This window comes from Pyrgilauda ruficollis, unplaced genomic scaffold (genome assembly GCF_017590135.1).
Source record: "Pyrgilauda ruficollis isolate IOZ18807 unplaced genomic scaffold, ASM1759013v1 scaffold4, whole genome shotgun sequence".
In the NCBI taxonomy this organism is placed as follows: Eukaryota; Metazoa; Chordata; class Aves; order Passeriformes; family Passeridae; genus Pyrgilauda; species Pyrgilauda ruficollis.
In genome coordinates this window covers 12,072,092-12,078,379 of record NW_024525489.1, presented here as the reverse complement: position 1 = coordinate 12,078,379, position 6,288 = coordinate 12,072,092, and positions in this window count along the sequence as shown.

The window sequence follows — 6,288 nt, the reverse complement described above, 5'->3', positions numbered from 1 at the left end:
CCTTCCCCCCATGCGGACTGTCCACTGCACAGCTTTCAGCCCACATGAGCACTGAGCTGCCCCATTCCCTGGGGATGCAGCAGCCCTTTTCTCTCATCCCCAGAATCAGAAATGCTGAGTTCATAAGAAAGGTGCTAGATCCCCATTTGAGGAAGCTCCTTCTGCATTCTCCCCACCAGAGATATTGCTGGGCACCCCAAGCAACAACCTGGACCTCTGTCTGGAGCTCCAGCTCAGGGAGCTCAGCCTGTGCGCTGGGCATTCAAGGGAAGCAGAAGCCCAGGAAGAGTGATGAAAGTTGCAGGAAAGACAACAAACTTTCTGCTCTGACTGTGGTTTCACATATCTGACAGCAAATCAGTTCTGTAGTGCACCAAACTGGGTCGCTTCACTTTCTGCCTCAATAAAGGAAAGGAGGAATATGACTTTTCAAGATTCTATGCCCAGAAGCAAGACCAAGGTTTCCAACAGAGCAGTGCAAAGCAGGTCCTCCTCGGGTACCTATTTTCTGGGGTAGTCAGCCCAGAAAGCACTGGCTGCCCTCTCCTGGTAAGTCTGGCTGAAGTCACAGAGTCACTTTGAATCGCTCTGGGGATGCTGCTCTGGGCATTGCTTTTTTAATATGGGATTATTTCCAGGCAGAATTTTTCTCCTTGCAGTCTGTGTTGGATGCCTCTCATACTTCCATGGTGCACTCCTGGAATGTATGGGAGCCATCATGCCATTGTGGTGACGCAACCCGGAGCAGATCAGGTTTGTCCACATGTGGTAGGTGGTCAGCAAGTTGCCCAGCTGACGCCCTTCCTGAGAAGATTCCCACTGTTGCTCAGAGTCCCAGTGAACAGGGAAGTTTCTACCTCCTTCTGTCATTCACTGTGTGTATGATGTGTAGGAAGTTGGACAAGAGGATTAGTTAATCCCTTGAATGGGGATCACACCTAACTCACTCCACTCTCGGCCATGGCATTCACTTCCACAAACAGAAAGTGATTGGTATAAAGGTGCACTAAAAATCCTCGACCTTACAAAGTGAATGAACAAAACCCCTAGATATTTTAACAAAACTTCATTCTAAATTATATCCCTCTTGTGTAATTCCTGTCAGCCTGGTAGCTGCTGCAGCAATGCTCTCTGCTTGCATACGGGCAAATGCATGGCTGATAGGCCTTTCTATGTATTTATGTGTGCGTGTGCTCAGAGCTCTCCCAAAGGAGATGGCAGATGTGGTTATGAATGGGGAGGGAGTGGCAGATGGTCTTGGAGAACTGATAATAAAACCATGCTTAAATAGATGGTGAAATAGGTGAGAAATCTTGTCACCTGGGGCTCTCTTTATAGCCAGTGATGAGACAGACTCACTTCAGAGGGTGGCTCTGATAACCTCTGTCTGGCCACATCACTCTAATGAAGAATGCTCCTCCCTCCCCATGGAATAGCTGTGGAAGACAGTGCTCCATTGCCGGGCTATCACTTATTCATGACTCTCTAAGTACAGTTCATCTGTCAGAGACTACCCAAGACAAAAAAAAAACCTCAACCCACCCAAGCATCCCTCAGCTCACCTTGCCAGAGAGCACAGGACTGATGCTGCCAGTGCTGCTCCTGGGCTTCAGCATTGCTGCACTGGACCTGATGGCTGGTAGAAGGGAGGATGGGTTAACTTTCATTTTTGAGTTGGTTCTGCTTGAGTTGCTCTCTGCGTAACCTCAGCCCCTCACCGCAGCTTTGCACCCCCACTAGCCCGGTCCTTGTCTCCTAGCAGTGCTCCGAGAGGCTGGGTATCACTCATGCAAGCTCGGCTCTGCTCTCAGGAGAGTTAAACCTCCCAGCTGCCAGATTGAATTAGGGCTTGTGTCTCTCCACACTTGCATCAGAGTGAGTTGGGAACAGGCCTGGTGGAGCCACACTGCTGAAAACAAGTGAGGAGCACAAGCAGGGGCTGGGAGAGAGGGGTGAGCAGGGTGGCAGGGAGAGGAGGTGGGGGTGAGTGAGCTGTTTGAAATATTCAGATGCTGAGCAGGAGCAGGTGGCCATCCCATGGGACAGAGCAGTTCTGACACCACAAAAAAGTGATGACCAAGTCTGTGTTGCCCAGGTGATGGGGTACACAGAATGGATTGCAGCCATACCCCAGGACCTTGGCCAGACTAACAGACCTGGCCTATACAATGACCCCTAAGCATGCAGTGGGTTTTAGCCCCTTCCCTAGAAGAGCGACTTCCCTGCCAGTCAGGTCCTGGGGAGAGCTTGCTGGGACAGAGATGCTTCTCCAGGTCAGGGTATGTCGACTCCAACCCTTCAGCATGGGGAAGGCAAACTGCAACAAAAACCTATTTTCTGCTTTTAGGGAGGTGACTCCTAGGACCATAACTAGAGATAGACTGAATTCCCTGAGCCATTTGTTTCTGTGGTTTATTCCTTTCTAGGGGTGATGGGCCAAAAATTTAAGTGAGAACAAAGCATTTGGCAAGGGAGGATTTGGCTCAGTTTCCAGGCACTTGGGGCTGTTGCCGCTGCTCTGGAGTTATATCGGACAAAATGTCCTGAGGACTGTCAAACAGCATCTGGGCAGTGCTGAATCCGCTTTTCATTCCTAGGGGGGATGTGAGGGAGGGCCCTGGGTGTCCTGCTGGGCTACTGCAGAGAGGAAAATGATTTAACCTGACCCAGAAACATCTGTGGAGCCTCACAGAAGCTGTGATGATGACAAAATAGACTCTCATGAGGCTGGATGGAAAACAAACAAACTGTACACAGGCAGCCTGTTGGAAAAGAAAGGATCAGAGCAGGGATCAAAGACTTTTCAATGACAGCAATTCTATTCAGTGAAATGTGCCCCAGAGCGGCAGCTACAAACCCACCTACTTTGTGAGGTTTAAGATTCTGAGTGTTTGGGGACTGCAATTGTGATGTGTACCCCTGCTAGTGATGCTAACTAGAAATGAGTTCCCCAGTCACCAATTAATGACCTCTGGGTGTTTCCTTCCCACAATAAAAAAAGCACACCTGAATCTCCTCCCAGCAGACATGAAGTCTGAGTGCAGCAGATGAAAACACAACTAATGGCACATATTTCCTTGAGGACAAAGCTTGCAGAGGTAGATGGCACCCAGACAGTCAACACCACTGACCAGCAGTGGCAAAGGGATGTTGTTTAACTGGAGCAAGAGGCACATTCCTTCACCCACACTCCCCTTGTTGCATTAATAAGGAGTAATTTATTTGGAGTGACACATTCTGGAAGGCTCAGGCAGCCAACACAAAGTATCCTTGAAATTTCTAAATTGAATAGGCATTAATTTCTGAGCATAGAAAATCCTGCATCCTAACACGAGGGGATTCTCTGCCACGCATCTTCTTAGGAGACAAAAAGCAGCAGTACACCGCTAGGAATCATTGATTGCTTTGGAACAAAAGACTGAGTCTTGATCACACTTGGTCTATTGGAAAAATAAAGCTAAACACAATTATATGCATATCTATATGATGTTGTAAAATCCATTTTTATATTTAGGCTACAAATACCAGCACAAGTATAGGTTATCTATGGCCATCTGGTTTAAAATGCAGCCTGCATAAAAATTTTTTCTAGAAATTGAATGCAAATTTGCTGCATGGGTAAGAACTAATAACATATTTAAGCAGGAACTAAAAGGCTATTTTCTGTAACTACCAGAGACAGAAGAGTGAGACCTTTTGCGGTTTGATGCATTATGGAAAGTGAACGAATCCTGCTAATATGATGTCATGCTTTATGCTTGCTTGGAACAGATATGAATGTCTCTGCAGGGTGGCAGATACAGGGTTTCTGGAGAACAAACCTTTTGGTAAGGGCACCACCTCTACTTCAGTTGCTGTGTCTTCTTAAAAGCCTCTCTGCTTCTTTCAACGATTTTGTCACATCAGAAAGGCCTCCATCCCAGAAATATCCCACTCTCCAACATGATTTTCCAGCAGAGCATACTGAAACCTACAGGAATAACTGGAGGGAAATCTCACAAATTTTTGTCTCTTGCCCCCTAGAAAAGAAGGGTTGAGTGATCAGGCAGTGTGTTGTAATTACAACTTCTGGGTCCTCCCTCTGATCATGACACAGAACACAATCTTGTCTGTCCTGCTTTAGTTTCTGAAAGGCCTAAGCATCATATATACTCTTATTTCTCCCATTCCTGGGAGTCCTGTGCCCTTTGTTACACATTATCAGCCATGCCTTTGGGTACCTGCCCAAGGGTCGATATCCGCCACGTGCCTGTTTTTCTCAGAAAGTGGCTGAGAACTTACACAGCTTCAGTTCAGACAAAGCAGGGCACACAACCTCTTTTGGGCCACCTCATCTCAAAAATAGCACAGCTGGTGATGTGCTTGACAGTGTTGTCTCCAAAATATGCTGCCAGAAGAACTATCAAAGACGCCTGACACAAAAAACTCTACCTCTGGCTCACCAGTAGCCACTGACTCCACCAGTGGAGGATAAATTGCATTGTGGGTAGCTCCGTAAGGATGGCAGCAGCCTGCTTCCCAAGGGTTAGTCCTAGTGGATAAAAAGCCCAGGATGGGCACATCAAAGGAAGCTCCTTGAGTTTGTGGGTGTGCTGTGAAACTCCTTGCCACAGAATGCATGAAGCATCTACAAGTGCAAAATCAAAACAAATTCAAAAGTAAATGAACAAATTCCTAGGAGAAAAAGACACCACGGGCTATTAAATACAAAGACATAAACTTGTACCACCTTTTCCCCCTCTTCACCCTTCTGCTTTGCTCTTTTTTGTGTGATTTTCACATATTTGAGATAAAACCTGTGCTGTTCCTGGAGGGCGATCATCCCTCAGGCACTTTCTGGTCTAGCTGAGGTCACATCCTATAAAAAGCAGAAATGCATATAGGAATGCAAATTATTTTCAATCGTCTGTTAGTGTGCATGGAATAATGTGCTGCTACAGGAATTGTGGCAGCTCTGGGCTTGTGCCTCTTTGCCTTGCTCTGCCATGACACATCCATGGGTGAGCTCTCCTCGGAGGCATGGGATCCATCACGTGAACGTGGGTCTGGAACCCTCAAGAGCCAAAGTCTGTTGGGATGATTGGGCAGGGGGTGTCTGAGCAGTAGGCAGCAAAATTCCAAGCAGGCTGCTCCTGCTTGCTGCTGTTCCCATGGAAACAGGGGAAAGGCGAGAGGAAACACATCCCCAGCTTCTTTTGAAGATAAGCTCCTTCAGCAGCACCCCCGGCCATCACATCTATTCCCATAAGAAGCAGAGGTTGGCAATTCCCCTTGGATGCATCTCCTTGAGTGAGACCATCATGCCTACACACTGTTCCTTCCTCATCCCAGGCAACAGTGGACAAGGGCACATCGATCATCCCATCGCCAAGGCTGAGCCTCAGAGCTCAGAAAAAGAGAAGTTTCCAGCAAATTCTGTAGCTTATGCTTCTCCCCAGTTTGGATCTGGGGAAGCACCTGCAGAGACACCTGATTTCCTGACTGTCAAGGAAGCTGGGCTGTACCTGCAATATTCAGACCTTGACAAGTACGGACCCTTCCCAAGCTCTGTGTGTGTCCCCACCATGAGTTTAGGTTGAGGGTCTGAAGAAACTTTTCCACTCATTCCTGTAACCATGTTAGCTCTGTGGAGAAATAAGCTGCAGGTGGCCCTGCAATAGCTAGCTGAGAACCTTTGGGCCCAGTGCAGATCACAGAAGGGAAGATCCTGCCTAACCTAAGGTTTTCCGTGAGTGCCAGCATCAGCACTGACGGTCAGCACTACCCTACTTCCCCCGACCAGCTGGGGTACCCACAGATTACAAAAGCAGATGGGGCTGTAAGCACATGTAAAGTGCTCCCGGTTCTCCCGCTTCATCCCGAGGGAAGGAAAACCCACGGGACCCCTCACCTCTCTATCAGCTGTGCAGCTGGGACCGAAGGCAGCCTGACGACCCCTCGGCACGGCTGAGAGCAGGAGCTTTTCCCAACAACGCCGGGCGGCAGCTCCGCTCCCGGTGGGGCTCGGGAGGGGCTTCTGCACCGGGCTCCCTCCCTCTCTGCTGCCGGCCGGCGCCTCAAGGTCACCCGCCGCTCCGCTTGGGCGGCCGCGGATCCCGCCGTGCCCCCATCCCCATTCATCCCATCCCATCCCAATCCAATCCCATCCCATCCCATCCCCATCCCCATCCCCGTACCGTTCCCCCCGCCTCCGCCGCGGCCCTCCCACCGCGGCTCTGCCCGCCCTCCGCCGCGTGTAGCGGCGCTGCGCTGCGGCGGGGCCGGGGCCGGCGGGCGGCCAGCGCTGCC